The sequence below is a fragment of the Thalia democratica genome, chromosome 3 (assembly GCF_965202585.1).
Source record: "Thalia democratica chromosome 3, ktThaDemo2.hap1.1, whole genome shotgun sequence".
Lineage (NCBI taxonomy): Eukaryota > Metazoa > Chordata > Thaliacea > Salpida > Salpidae > Thalia > Thalia democratica.
This window is the reverse complement of record NC_139167.1, coordinates 80,189,839-80,205,845: the sequence shown is the minus strand read 5'-3', so window position 1 is coordinate 80,205,845 and position 16,007 is coordinate 80,189,839. Positions and strand designations below refer to the sequence as shown.

General features: G+C 27.3%; 1 pseudogene; it reads left to right on the top strand.

The window, feature by feature from the left end:
- The first annotated feature begins 11,038 nt into the window (after positions 1 to 11,038).
- LOC145832591 (dnaJ homolog subfamily A member 1-like) lies at positions 11,039 to 13,917 on the top strand (annotated as a pseudogene).
- Positions 13,918 to 16,007: the final 2,090 nt, after the last annotated feature.

Genomic DNA, 16,007 nt, shown 5'->3' with positions numbered 1-16,007 from the left:
ATCTACATCATCTGCATGTTGTCAAAGTGATTTAAATCAACAGTGTACTACTTTATTGTGATAGTCATGTATTTTATATTCTTTTTGTTCACAACTTCAAAGAAAAGTCTCTACCTGTATGTTGAAAAATTGTCTTAAATCAACAGACTTCTACTTTATTTTGATAATCATGTGTTTTATTTTCTATTTGTTCACAACTTCACAGTAAAGTCTTTACCTGTATGTTGAAAAATTGTCTTAACTCAACAGTGTACTACTTTATTGTCATTATCATGTGTTTTATTTTCTTTTTGTTCACAACTTCAAAGAAAAGTCTTATATCTGTATGTTTAAAAAGTGTCTTAAATCAATAGCCTTTTACTCATGGTCATTTGTTTGATTTACTTTATATTCATAAACTCACTAAAAAGTCTTGTGTTGAGCAGAAACAAATTGGGCATCTTTATTTAAATGCTAGATCAACCATCTTTATAATCCCTAATCAATCCTCAATACTGCTAACCATTTTGGTGAACCAAGTCAGTTCTTGGACTATTGCAGCTATTAGTGAGGTTAGTTTTTTGTTTAATTAAGATAGATAAATGTTATACAAGATTATTTTTCAGGGTTGCCAAGCATTTAATGTTTTCTCAATTTTAAATACTTAAAAATTATTTAATTAAATATTGTTTTTGTGAACATCATTAATACAATTTAGTGCTCAAACTCAATTGATATCAACTAAATGTAAAGTACATAATGCTGTAACAGCTTTTGCTGCTTAGTTTCTAATCAAATATAAATTGAGCTGAATTTTACAAGAGTACAGTTTTTGAATTAAAGACTGGCAACCCTGGTATTCATATTGTTAGTAATTTTTTAAGTAAATGTTTTATTATTATTATTTAATCCACTAAGCAATTGAAGCTATAGAGTAAAAAATATGAGTTACATATTTTATTACATACAAACATATAAGAACACAAACAAAATTAAGAAAGCTTGATCAACTGACTGATATTTAGTTTGTGTTTTTATATGTTTTTATAACTAAGTTAGATAAAAATCTGGTTTGTTTCAGTTAGTTGTAGTGATTGTAATTAAAAGTGGTAATAAAATTCATAGTTTAAATACATTATAAAATTAATAATCATTAAGTGGTTATTATAGTTGATTGAGTTGTGATAAGTAAACTGTAACTAGCTGACAAAAACCAGACTGTTGTCTGACTATACATGATGTTTGAAAAAAGACTATGTTTTAAAGTCATGTTAAACTAATTTTCTGGAACGTTAATAATACTTCAAAAAAGTCTTTGTCTGGAATTTTAATTGTGACATTATAAAATAGTGTATCATAAGTATTTGTTTCATGTTCAACTTGATGATATGTGTAACATTAAGCCAAATGTTTTTTGTTAGTTTCGTCTAAACCAGTGTTAGTATATGAAATGCTGTATAAAACAAACACTTATGATATACTGTTAGAAAGTGTCACCATAAAAATTCTTATGAAAGATTATTTAAACGATTAATAGTTAGTTTTTTAAATAATATACAAGCATGATAACTATATTCTTTGAACAAAAACTGTTCAAACCATAACAAGATGTTTGTTAAATGTTTTTAGAATTATGTAGTACAGTGTAATAATTGATAATGCTAATTTAGATAAGAGTCTGGTTTGTTACTTGTAGTGGCTTTAGAGTGTATTTAAAAGCTAATAAAAGAAAAAATGTAAAATTGATATTTAGAAACAAATGTTGATAACCCTTTAGTGTTTTACAGAGCTATGCTAAACAAACTGTGACTAGCTGACAAAACCAGACTTTTATCTGACTACATATGATTGTTATATAGACACTACTAATAGTTTAAAGTAGCCTTTGTCTGGAATTTGTATTGTGACATTTTAAATTAACATAGGTGTTTATTTTATCTCAAACTTGATACAATGTAGTGTTTTTTGGTAGTTTCATCATTTATACTAGTAGATAGTGTCACAATAAAGACTCTAAACAAAGACTATGTTGATAAATAATAAAAGTTTGTTTTTTATATGGTATACAAGCATGTTAACTATTTTATTTAAACAAACTCTGTCAAAAACTTTTTAAAAAATAAAATCACTAATATTCCTTTTGGATTGTTTATAACATTGTGTAATAACTCAAGTGGTACTTTTGTTTTATTGGTTAAACAATATAGTTTTTGACAGGGGTTGTTTAAATTTAAATATGTTAGTAATTAGGTAAGGTAAGTTAAGCCATATTTTAAGTGGGTCGGCTGCAGTTGTAAGGCTCTGTATATGTTTTCATTCATAACATTATGAGGTGAAGTGATAAACCAAAATACATAAAAGTAAAATGAAATACAAGTTTTATTACTGCAAAGTTAAATTTATTAAAAGTTGTAATATATTAGCCAATCAGAAGCGACGTTAGAACTGCAGCCGTCGTTTTAGTTTGTAACAACGTGCTATTAATGTCTATAAGGTACGCGGTCTAAGAAGTACGCACCCGCGTAAGGTACGCACTAAATTATTAGGGTCCCCCACACAAAATTTCACATTAGGGGGAATTCCCTAAATCGAAAATGGGCGTGAAAATTTTTGAGATTGATACAAAAAATTATTTTAAAGGCATTTCGCCGGCTCCGCCGGCGAAAAATTTTTCACTTTTACTCCCAACCATTTTTTCTTAAAAACCTAATTACGCTTGGAGCCCAGTTAGTAAGCCTGACAGCCAAACCAGATAAAAGTGTGGTACTGAGCTCTAAGAAGTAGTTCGGTTTTGAGTTAAAGTGGTAGCGGACAGCTTTCGTTATTTGTGCATAAGTCCCTTCCGCTGCGAGTTCCTCCTCCGGAGGAACTCTTGCTCCCGGGACTTTTGCACAAATAACGAAAGCCGTCCTTTAGGCCGCGTCCTTATGCTGGTCGGCACCTAATTAGTTTTTTGTTTGATGTACGAGTAGTTACGCAAGTTCTTTTAGTATGTTATTTTTCTCTTATACACTTGTGAGTATCCATATGTATGTTTGATATTAAAAACATCTGAATTACAGTAAAGTTTTATGTTTTATAGTATATAACATTGATGTAGTACTCCAAATGGTATAGTTTTGGAGTAGACAATCAATTTATTATTCTATATATAACACTTCACTTATTGTAAATTGATTTATTAATATCATTCTATTGTATTTTGTCTCATAAACTTACTAGTTGTACATACCAGTTAGTTTACCTATAAAAGTCTTCTATCTAATTTATGTTATTATTTAAACAGCCTTAGCTTTATTGTTTTGTTTGTACTGTATGTTGTTAAGTAATTTAATTCTACTTATAGCTCAAAGTTAAGTAAAGACTGAACTGAGTTTTAGTGCTATTAACAGATATGTTTAATTTAAAAGTGAAATGTTTAATAGTATATATCTATAAGTAATTCGAACTACTAAAAAGTAACACAACAGTTTTACGTTGTAGTTTACTTTATCAGTATCATTCTATATCAATTCGAAAAGTTATATTAATTCAAGTTACCAAGTCTCTTCCGCTGCGAGCTGCTCCTATCGGAGCAGCTCTTGCTCCCGGGACTTTTGCACAAATAACGAAAGCCGTCCTTTAGGCCACGTCCTTATGCTGGTCGGATCCTAATTAGTTTTTTGTTTGATGTACGAGTAGTTACGCACGTTCTTTTAGTATGTTATTTTTCTTTTAGACTCAATATAAAATATTAACATATTTAAATTACAAGTAAAGTTTTATGTTTTATAGTATGTATCCTGACTGTCTTACTACAATGATACAGTTTTGTAGTAAACAGTTTGGTATTATTCTATAATAAACACTCCACTTACTGTAATTTAATATTATAATTTTATTGTCCCATTACGAGGGGATAGCATCTGCAAACTTTTGCACAAATATTGAAAGCCGTGTTAGTGCCGGTTCTATGAATTATTTAAGGCTATCAAATAATACAGGATCGTTTCCTATAATTTTGAGGTATTTGAGTAGATTACTTATTGATTTATAAGCGTCGTTAGGCTTGAAATTCTCCACGCTAAAGTATTCCATTTACATAAGTAACTATTTCCGTCTTAGTTTTTATAAAAAAGTTTGGACATCTTTTAAATTAGACTCTAATAAATCACACTGTTTTTGTCCACAATTTTTCAAGTAATTTTGTAATATTTTTAATTTTTCCCTATTTACAATTATTACGTCATGACCTGGTAGTCTCATACATTATAAACTTAGTAATTTTTACTTATTCTTTAGTTGTAAATGGATATTATCTTTTTGATTATAAGTTATTAAATTTGTTTCAAATTGCTCTATATTTTAAAGTTAATTGAAGCAACTTGTATATTAATGAATAAGACTAATTGTATGTACATAATAAGTATTGGATTGATCTTAGTTAAACTAATAGAAACAAATATATATGGCAATTAGCTCTTAAATACTTTACTGCTGCGTACGAATGAATCTAACTTTTGAATTACAATCAACGCTTAATAACACCTAATCATTAATTATCATATTGTTGCGCTGGTTTAATTATTGTTTATAGTTTTGTATTACAAACAATAGACGTATTCAGCTATAAATTTAAAACTTTAAACTGTTTCTTACAAATATTAATTACAGTTTAAATAAACATACCATTTAGAGCTTTCGTTAGTTTAAAGGTTTAATTTAAATATAACCATTATATATAACTTTTTCTATAAATGTGTGTTAAAATAAATGGTTGGTACCAGCTCTGTACTTTTGATAAATTAAATCAAATACCGACTTCGTACAATTCTAATTTGAGATTATTACTTTCAGTTGTTTTTTAACAACAACCTTTGTAGTGACATTTAAGACAAGGTTTTGGTCTACAGGATTGTGTATGTATATCATATAATACGATGTTTTCTAATGTCTTATCTCTAAGCATAAATTTGCTGCCAACTAGTTTGAAAGACATTAATATTCTTAGTTACTTATATTTTAAAGCACATATATTTATTTTTAGACTTTTAAAGTATCTTTTTTCTCGGTTAACCTTAATACAGTTCATTATTTCAAAAAATGAAATCATTTCGTCTATGAAAAATGAAGGGTAAACTTTATCTCTTAACTGTAGAAACGCCTGGGCTTAATGTAGTTCAGCCTTACATCTTCATTGTACTTCTGCTCATTAAACATTACAATCAATAATCTTAAATTTTATCAGCATTATAATTTTGAGTTTTAGTATAGAAACCTTTTTAAGCGCGAATAAAAGTAGTATAAAGATACTTGTGTAAGCATGAGTGTTTAAGCAGACTATTATGTTTGATTAGCTTTTTCCAGTTAAAAAGAAAAACTTATCGTTTATAATACTAAAGTTAGTTTTCAAAATTTTAACTTAAGCTTCCCTGAAGTTTTTGAGTGCTTTTTTATAGGTTTATGTTTTATAAGTTTATGAGTGCCTTTGAGTGATTTGTTTTGATTAAATGTCAATTAAATTTTTGTTTCGATATAGTTTTCTTTTACTTTTCTTTTGTTTAATTTATTTTAAATTTTTAATTGAAAGAAGGTTTACTTTAGACATGTTTTTATGTAATTTTAAATTAAATTCACAATTTATTTTAACAGTCTCTAATTAGCTTCTTAATAGTTTTGTTTTATTTATTTATTCTGAAAATAACGACTCTTATAAAATTAAATTTCCAGCTAAATTAAAATGTGTAAATCGACTTTCTACATGGAGTCACATGGTACTAGTTGTCAACACGATGGGTTTCCATTTATTTAACTCTTCCCTACTGTGGTTAGACCGCCAAGTAAACGACCGCAAATTACTTTAGCAGGGTTCGTTGGTGTCGGGCTGAATCAGTTTGTTTAAAAATGTTGGTAAATTATCAGGTTTTTTCAGTTCAAATACTAGAAACTTCTGAATTTCTAAAAAGAGTTTTATGATTATTTTGCAGTAGGTAACAAAACTTCTATTTTTTTAACTTTATAAGAATACTTTTTGTGTGTTATACTTCTCTGCCTGTTGATATACTTTTATTGCTTAAAAGCTACAAAGTAAATAACAATCATTTTTCATATTTTTTTTTGTTTCTTACAACGAGCAATTAAAAATAAAATCTAAAATTAAATGAATCCGTAGACGCACACGCAAACTTTCTTTACCTAAATGCATTTCATCTTTAATGCGAATAGATTTTAAATTGGACCTGTGTTAATTTTATAGATAAAATTTTAAACTTTTAGCAACAATAAATAAACAACATTTTTCTTTCTCAATTTTTTATATAAGACCATACAAACAGTATTATTTTGTTTTAGTTTTAAACAAAAATATCGCCAAAAAGTCCACAGATCAAAAGCCTGGACTTTTTTATGCCATGAGACTGACTCACGTTAACAAAATGTTTGATCACACCAATTCGATTACCAGTCCACAAGCCTTCAATAGACTGAGACCGGTTTCGTCTTTATTAAGACTCGTCAGTCAGTCACAACTAAGAAAAACTTGCAGTCTTCAATCTAAAGGGTTAATTATCGGCAAAAGACAATGCTGACGTCACTGATCAATACCAGCAAGCGGTTGCATATTGTCTTACCATTATAAACCGTTTGTAGATTGATACCTGCAAGTTTTTCGGTTGTGACTGATTAATGAGTCATAATAAAAACGTAACCGGTCTCAGTCTATTAAAGGCTTGTGGACTGATAATCGAATGTGTATAGTCAAACATTGTTTTAATTTAATAATGTCAGTAAGTGTTAAAGTTTTCGTGTTAAAACGCTAAAAGTCTAATTTATTTAAATTAGGTTTATCTTTACAAGACACTTACATAGTATACGTCAAGTTAGTTTTAATTAAGTACAACTTAAGTAAATTTTAATGAAGTTCTCAAAAGATTTCTTTTTACTGCTTTTGAGTTTTTTATTTAAATTTATTTGAACACTTAGCTAAAGTTTAGCAAAGCAATACCCATTTTTTTTATAATCAGTTAATGATATTTGATTACAAAAAGTTTAAAGTCTGCCTACTGAGTCTTGTAGTCTTTAGACATGTCTACCAATACTTTTAAACACTGCGTGCTTATACTTATGTTTTTTCTGGAGAACATTCATGTCAAGCGGTTTTATTGGTCTGTTTGGAGTTCTTTGTGAGCCATGACCGTTCTATATTATTAAATATTAAATATTATTAGACTAAATCATTAATCTGTAAATTGGATATAATTGCCGGTAAATAATTCAACAAAATATCAAAACAATGGTGATGTTAATAAAACTTAAAATTTTGTTTTTATTTGTCATATAAATGATGTTTTAATGTTTATTTTAGTTTTGAAACATAACTGTTTTGCTTTATTTCTGATTTTTGATGACATATAATATATAAATTGTTAGTTTATATTTGCATCTGTCTTACTATGCTAGCTGATCAAAGCAGAATAAATCTGAAAATTTGTATAATTTAAAAAGTTTTAATACTTTAAATTATACAAGAGAAAGTTTTGCACGCTGAATTTTTCTGAACATCAAAGCATTTAATAAGTTTTGTTCTTTCATTTAGATTTAAGCAACAAAAATCAAAACTGCGTTTAATATGTACACTGGCTCTGCTTATGCAGCTTTTGAATGGAAAATTTTCAAATATCAAAATTCACGTAAAAGTTTGTGTAAATCGAATTCGTACGTATATTTTAAATGAAAAGTGTAACAACCATTTATAGTAAAGTTAGAAAACTATAGCTAAATAAACTTGTTTAAAATTAAAGTTACCTATTTTTTTTGCACTTACGAGGTCTCACCGAAACAAAGTTTGCATCATAGAGTCTTGAAAGAATAAAATATAATATATCTCCTCTATTAATTGAGATCTCTCTATATTTTTTGTAAACATCAAATAGATAATAGAAAATAAAAAACAATCAAGGCATAAAGTACTTTATTAACTTTATATACCAGCATTGAAGCCAACTTACAAGTGGCTAATGGTTCAGCGATTGTCAACCCGATTTGAGAGCCTCAAATAATGAGATCGAGTCCAGCGATAAGCCCATTTTGTAGATAAAATTTTAGCAAATTATTTCAGCTAAAATTGTTCATTAACTTATATCATTCTTTAACCTTTTTAAGTACAAAAGTAGCTTGTACAAGTGATATGAATAAATTGTAAACGATTTAATTTTAAAAATTGCGTTCTTACAGTTATACTTCCGTAACAGAATGTTTTTATAAATTTCAACGAACAGAATAAACTTAATTAAAAAAACATACACTGAATAAAATAGTTCTAATCTCATTATAAACAAACACAAAGAACTGAAACATGATCAGAAACATTGTTAGAAAAGTTATGCCTTGGTGTTAATTCTTCTCTCTTGACCAAATTTTTGTGTGGTTACTAGTGTGCTTATTTTTACAGGTACTTTTAATTTTGCTACTGGAAAAAAAATTTCAAGTTTCGAAAGTATCATAAAAGCACCATTTGCATAATTTTAAATATTTGAAAAAACTTTAACCTTACTTCCAACCGATTTTCTAATTACCACCCCAATGCAAAATATGAGAGATCCAAAAACTTCGACCTTGAAGTTTTAAGCTGATTTTTTTTATGTGGCTACACACAAACAGATTGTGAATAATTTGAAATGACTCAAATAATTATTTGACTTCAAGTAATTTTTATCACTTTTTGTAAGTTTTTTTTGAATTACCAGTTTTTTTCATAAAACGAGAAATAATACCAAAAAACTTTCTTTGAATATATTAATAAGAAAATGTTACCGACTAAGGGTAAGGATTTGGGACAACATTAATAGTAAAACTAAATAACTGTGCAAAAGTGCGATAACAGGTGAACTGTCTTTGAATGGTATAAAAAGCATCAAAATTTGTTTAATGTTGTATTTATACACTACTTATTGTTACAGCTTCAAATTAACTCCATTGTGCTTATTCACATAAAATATTTTGGGTTCGAGTTTCATTGATAGTTGTCAAACTTTATATCTAATTTGAAATAAGCACTATAACTTTTTGAACAATTTGATAATATAATAAACTAATTAAGTTAAATGCACTTAAACATTGTTTTGTAACTGAAGATGTTTTGTATTAATAAACATTGTATAAAAGCTACGTTAGAAAACATTAAATTGTCTAAAACTTTTCAGAAGTGTTTATAATGATTGGTTTATAATGTTTAGTATATTTTTATCAAAAAAACGTGCTTAAAGCAGTTTGAATGAATCTCGTTTGTAATTTAATTTAAATTTCAAGTATGTTTTCTGATACTTGATTATGGGGAAACTCATAATTCGTTTAACTTGAGGTCTAAATGAAACTTTATATTTATAATGAACAGTATATTTGTATTAAAAAAGTGTGCTTTAAGCAGTTTGAATGAATATCGATTGTAATTTCAAATTAAGTTCAAATTTCAAGTGTATTTTATCTTGATACTTGATTATTGAGTTTCTCGTAACTCGTTTAAGTTGAGGTCTAAATGAAACTTTATATTTATAATGATTAGTATACATTTATTAACAAAACGTGCTTAAATCAGTTTGAATTAACCTCGTATGTAATTTAATTTTAATTTCAAGTGTATTTTATCTTGATGCTTGATTATTAAGCTTCTCGTAACTCGTTTAAGTTGAGGTCTAAATGAAACTTTATATTTATAATGATTAGTATATTTTTATTAACAAAACGTGCTTAAAGCAACTTTAATAAACCTCGTTTGTAATTTAGTTTAAATTTCAAGTATATTTTGTGACACTTGATTATGAAGCATCTCATAACTCGTTTAACTTAAGGTCTAAATGAAACTTTATATTTATAATAGATGGTATATTTTTATCAAAAAAATGTGCTTAAAGCAATTTTAATGAATCTCGTTTGTAATTTAATTTAAATTTCAAGTATATTTTGTGATACTGGATTATGGGGTAACTCATAATTCGTTTAACTTGAAGTCTCAATCAAACTTTATATTTATAATGAATAGTATATTTTTATTAAAAAAATGTGCTTTAAGCAGTTTGAATGAATATCGTTCGTAATTTCAAATTTTTTATTGTATACAGGTAAAAAAAATAAGTAAGTTTAAGAACAGTAAATAAATAAACAGGTAAATGTTACATTATTTACGTTAAGTATAATTTTTGAAATGAATAGAACTTAAAGTTTATAAACTAAAGGTTAATTACTCTAAAATTCAGAACAACTTTTTAGTTTACGCTTTATAGTATTTACTCATTAAAAAAAATTACTTAAAGTAAATACTGTAAAAAACTAAACAGTCTATATACTTAAATTGCTTGTGAATGAAATTTGAACTAAAAAACACATTAAAGTAAGTAATGTTTAATTTAATTTCTAAAGAATGACCCAGGGCTGCTTGAAAAATAATTAAACCTGATTTGAATTTACTTTTACCGTTGTGTTAAGCTTTTTTGTCAATTAAGCAAACCCACTAATAAAAATCATGTCTTTATTTATTTGTGTCTTATTCCTTAACTGATAAAATTAATACCAGGATGAAAATACAATTGTTTATAATTACTAAGTAAAGTGTTCAGAAAAGTTGCAAAAATTGGTATTTTTTGTTTGCTCTAATTTAAATTACGTGAGGTTTGTTACAAAAGCTTCAATTTACAGCAACGTAAATCTATTAAGCACTTTTATATTAACTTAATAAACCTTTATAATTGTTTTTAAATTAACAATAAATTTTTGTAATTTAAATTTACTGTACCAGTTATAAATTTATACAATGTTGCTATTATACTAATTTCTAACATTAAACTAATGTTCCCTAAAGATAGTTTAAAAGTAATACCAATTACGGTACTTAACTACTAAAAACAAATTTAAATTATGTAATAAAAATTATGCTAATGAATCAACTAAAATTCAAACTGTTGAGCATGTCGATTTAAACTACTTAAAAGTATTTAAACACTTTTTGTTTATTGTGTTTATGTATGAATTTCTATGCTTCTTAACAAAATAAAAAAAAACTTTAGAAAATAATATCAAAGTAAACAAAATGGTTGAAACTAAATTGTATGAAACTCTCGGTGTAACTCGCACAGCAACTGCTAGTGAATTGAAAAAAGCTTACAGAAAAATGGCCATGAAATTTCATCCTGATAAGAACCCGGGAAATAATCAAGCTTCTGAGGAGGTATTCTATAAGTTCTTTGTTGATAGTTTAAAACATCACTTTACTTAGTTTGAAATATTTAGTTTCACTAAAATTTGAGTATAATACTTTTTAGAAAAATAATGCATTTTTGACTAGCTTTTAAATTTGGATTATATTAAGCTTCTACTATTAGAGTATAAAAATCTTATTTAAACATCATATAATTTATTTAAGTATTCGCTTTTTATTTCTAATAAAAATTTAGCCTTTTAATTTTTTACACAGTGCAATTTAGAATAACTTTCATCTAGAAAACTAATATATAACGGTTCAGTAAATTTATTTTATATTAAATATTTAAATTAAAATGCCATATCTTGTAATTTTAATCTCACCAACACTAGAAACTTCAACAGTTAAAGGATATTTTTCTCACTTAAATCTACTTTATACTTTAAGCAACTTGTCTCACAAACAAGTTTCGCACAGTTCAAGGAAATATCCTTTACTTATATTACATTACTTCTATATTTTCTTTTTCAAACAAATACGAACACAACAGTTCAAGGAAAAATCTTACGCGTACGAGGTTTTGTCGGACGAGGAGAAGAGAGCAATATACGACGAGGGGGGCGAGCAGGCGTTGAAGGAAGGAGGCAGTAACCAGAATCAGGAACCAACGGACTTGTTCGACTTTTTCGGTTTTGGTGGAAGTAAGTTGTTGAATTTTAATGCCGGAAAAACTTTAAAAAGAATATAAAAATATTGAGAAAGTTAAGCGATACTGGTACCATTTTATACTTAAAAGTATCAAGTAGTTTTAGGATAAATTTGATTTTCAAACAAATTTGTTTATAGATATTGTAGTAAAATACTATTTCTAACATTTAGATATTACAATATGATAAAGGTTTACAATCAAAACGCTTTACGTAGTTATGTAGTTATCGGTATTCATTTTAACTTTTATTTGTTTCAAGTGGGTGGGCAACGCGGACCGCCGAAGGTAGCAGACGTCGTGCACGAGCTGAAGGTATCGTTGGAGCAAATGTACAGCGGCGCCACCAGACGGCTGAAAATAAACAGGAAGGTTGTGTGCGAGCAGTGCAGCGGTAGAGGGGGTAGCAACGTTAGAAATTGCAGGGACTGCGATGGTCAGGGTATCAGGATTATCTATCAGAATTTGGGAATGAACATGGTTCGACGGGTGAGTGTATTAGTATTGTATTATGTATATATAATGTTTTTGTTTATAATCATTAGTACTTTATTGTATGATCTAAACAGTTTAAATATATGTCTGTTTAGAATTTTTTTTTTTGTAAGAACACTGATGAAGTTTTTTGAATTATGAAGTACTAATGTAAACCTATATTTTAATATTGCTTGTTTTCAGGTACAACAAACATGTCATTTTTGCAACGGTGTAGGAAAGATTATCGTTAACAAATGCAAGAATTGTCATGGAAAAAGATTCTAACCCAACCCAAAATCATTGAAGTTCATATTGATAAAGGTTTTATTTTTTATTAAAACTTATATTTTTATTTATATCATTGTAGTTTGTTTTCAATCAAACAGTTTAAGTTTTCATTTAATTAGCTATGAGGAGATTTTTATTTATTATTTAGTTTTACAGTTTATTATCAACAAAACAACGTTTCACTTCTATAATGGGATGTTCTATTTGAATAAGGTTTGTATATTATTTACAACAACTGATGATTTTCTATATCCGAATATAGGAGTGAAACATTGTTTTGTTAATATTTATATTTCACACACGGTTTTTTTTCGAAAACATCTTTTGCTAAAATAAATAAATAAATGTGTCTTTTTTAATTATTGGTTACAATAAAAACATAAATAACTTGTATAAGATAATCAAACCATTTAATTACCAAAAATTATTCCGAGTTTTCACAATTTGAGCAGATTAAGTTCATAAAGTCTCATTAAATTCAACTGAATTCTCAAACAAACTTAGCGTACTTGTTTTAACAGTCTTTATTGTTTCATAAATAAACATTACATTATTGTATTTACACAGGAATGAAAACGGGACACACGGTCAAGTTCACGGGCGCGGGAGACGAGGAGCCCGGCAAGGTCGCAGATGACGTCATAATCGGGTTGAAGCAGAAGCCCCACGACGTTTACACGAGGAACAACATGGACCTGCACTTGCAAATTGATATTTCCTTAAGCGAGGCGCTCACCGGGTTCCAGCGCGTCATAAAGACTCTAGGTGGAAGAGAACTTCTCGTCACAAACGGACCTTGTATGCAGTTGTTTGTTTTTTCTAACTTAGTGGAAATTAATACTTTTAAGAAGTATAATATATTGTAAATTTTTAACATGATCTGAATAATGCTGTTGTTTATGACTTAAAATATTTCAGTTTACTAATGATAAAATGAAGAGAAAGAAAAAAAAACATAAAAATTAATTAGGCCAAAAGCTCTAACCAGCATTTAAGTTTAAGTTATTTAACACTCTTACCAATCTGAAAAAATGTAAAAATAATCACAGAATTAAGTGAATAAACTTTCATAGGTGACATCAAAGACGGCTGCATGGTGAAATACATAAACGAGGAGGGAATGCCGAAGCACAGAAACCCGCTGATAAACGGAAGGATGATTGTGAAGTTCGTTGTAGTTTTTCCACCAGGCGGGTTGAAGGATGAGAAAGTATTGAAGCAACTGGAAGAACTCCTCCCGCCCAAGAAGACTGTTGAGGTTGAAGATAATTACGAAGAAGTCACTTTGGAACCGTAAGTTGCTAATGTGAAACAATTACCATTTTAATTAATGTTTTTAGCTGATTTTAAAATATATTTCTTAACATTTTTTTATTTATTTAAAATTCATTATCTTGAAAACTTGGTCAACATATTTTTTTTATTAACTTTTTTAAAAAAAAGAATCTTCTTTAAAATCTCTAAAGAACATGATACATTAAAAGTTTGATTTTTCAAAATGGAAAATAACGTCAATCTAAAACATTAGTTTTTATTTCAGATGTAATATTCTACCATCTCGTGCAACTGATTCACAAAACGATGATTCGAACGAAACAGATCTAGAAAAGAGATTTTTCCGTAGATTTTTTAACTTGTAGTGGAAAAACTTAACAAGTTGTGTTGTGGTTAAAATGTAACTTTTATAGTTTAATTATTTTAGGAAATTTATTTAGTTGTCTTGCACTTGTCCTGGACATGACTTTAAACTGTATTCAACTGTATCCTGGTGTATGACTTGATGATTGAAAGGTTTTTTCGTACGCCAGGTCCTAGGACCAAATATTTGAGCGCTTTTTTTGTCGTTCAATAAACAATACATATTTGTTTACACTCTTAGTTAATAAACTTTAGTTAGTTAATAATCAAAGTGCTTTAAGAAAATATTTTTTAATGATTTTTAAGCTTAAACGGTTTTTCTTAAACGGTCTTAAATACATAGTATGTACTTATAAAACTTTTGTTTAGTTTATAAGTAATAATAAGTTAATTTATAATTTATTTTCAATTATAGAACCACTTTGCTAAGAATTTATGAAGTCCATACTGACTTGATATTTCTATTTATCGTTTCTGTAATGCTGAATTGTAAGCGTTTTTAATATCAATGTAAACTACTTGAATACAGTATATGCTTTTGAGATAAGGAACTATCCATGAATATAAGCATATTAATGATTGAATGTTTTACTAGCGGTTAGGGACAAAACCACCTTTATAGATATTTGAGCTCCCATCTTAAACTTTATATATGGTGATTTTAATCTTTTGAGTTATAAAAAAAGTAAACTTAAAAGAAAAGTCAACAACTATTACACTTAAAACATCATTTACTAATTTCAACAAAATATATAGGCACATAGTTATTGACAGTAGTTAGTGTTCAATGTACAAATATAATAAGACTTATATTTAAGCTTTGAAATTTTAATATTCAATTTAGCTTATTTTTCATCGTTTTAATATATTTTTTTGGGTTTTTTAGCATGAAATTTTGTGCAAGAAACGATGGACAAGTTTATTTTAAAGTATTGGTAAGTTTTAAAAAAAGTAAGAAAAAAATTCCAAAAAAATTATACTTGTTCATTATCATTCAATTTTGATGGTAAAAAATTTGCATATTTTTAATGATATTGTAATTTGCTATAGATCAAGTAATAGAAAGTTTTTCAACTTAAGTAGCTTTAAAAAGACCATTATATTTTATTTTCACAGTTTATTATAAACAAAACAATGTTTTAATCCTATATTAAGATACAAGAGATCTTCAGTTGTTAAAAATAAATCAAAACAATTTAAGAAAAAAAAAAGTTCAAGGTTTATATATAAAAAGTATAATAAGTAAAACTAAAGCAAAAAAGCCAAAGTATTGAAAGACTTATGGTTTTAAAAACTTATATTTATAACTAAAACTTGTTACTATAACTGCATTAATTTTTACTGTGAAGTATGAGATGTAAGTGTCAAAATAGGTTATATAATGCCTATTATAACTTTAATGACTACGTTTGTTATGGTTTTTAGATAAAAGCTATATGTTCTTTAACAGTTTTTATAATGAATTTAACTTTTGTTAATAGCTTCATTAGTGTTTTGTTATGTGTTAAACATAGTTTGTAAAGTTAAGCTAAGAAGCCTTAATGTCTTCGTAAGTGTTTATTAAGGTGTTTATTACACCAAATATCTCATTAAAACTAGAGTGAGCATTATTTGAAAACTAAATAAACAAACCAACAAGTTTGTATAGTAAGTTACATAAACTAAACTATTAATCTCAAGTTTATGGTTATTATATTAAATCAAAGTTTGATTTAAAACATTCAAATTTACTTATACAGATTTTGTTTT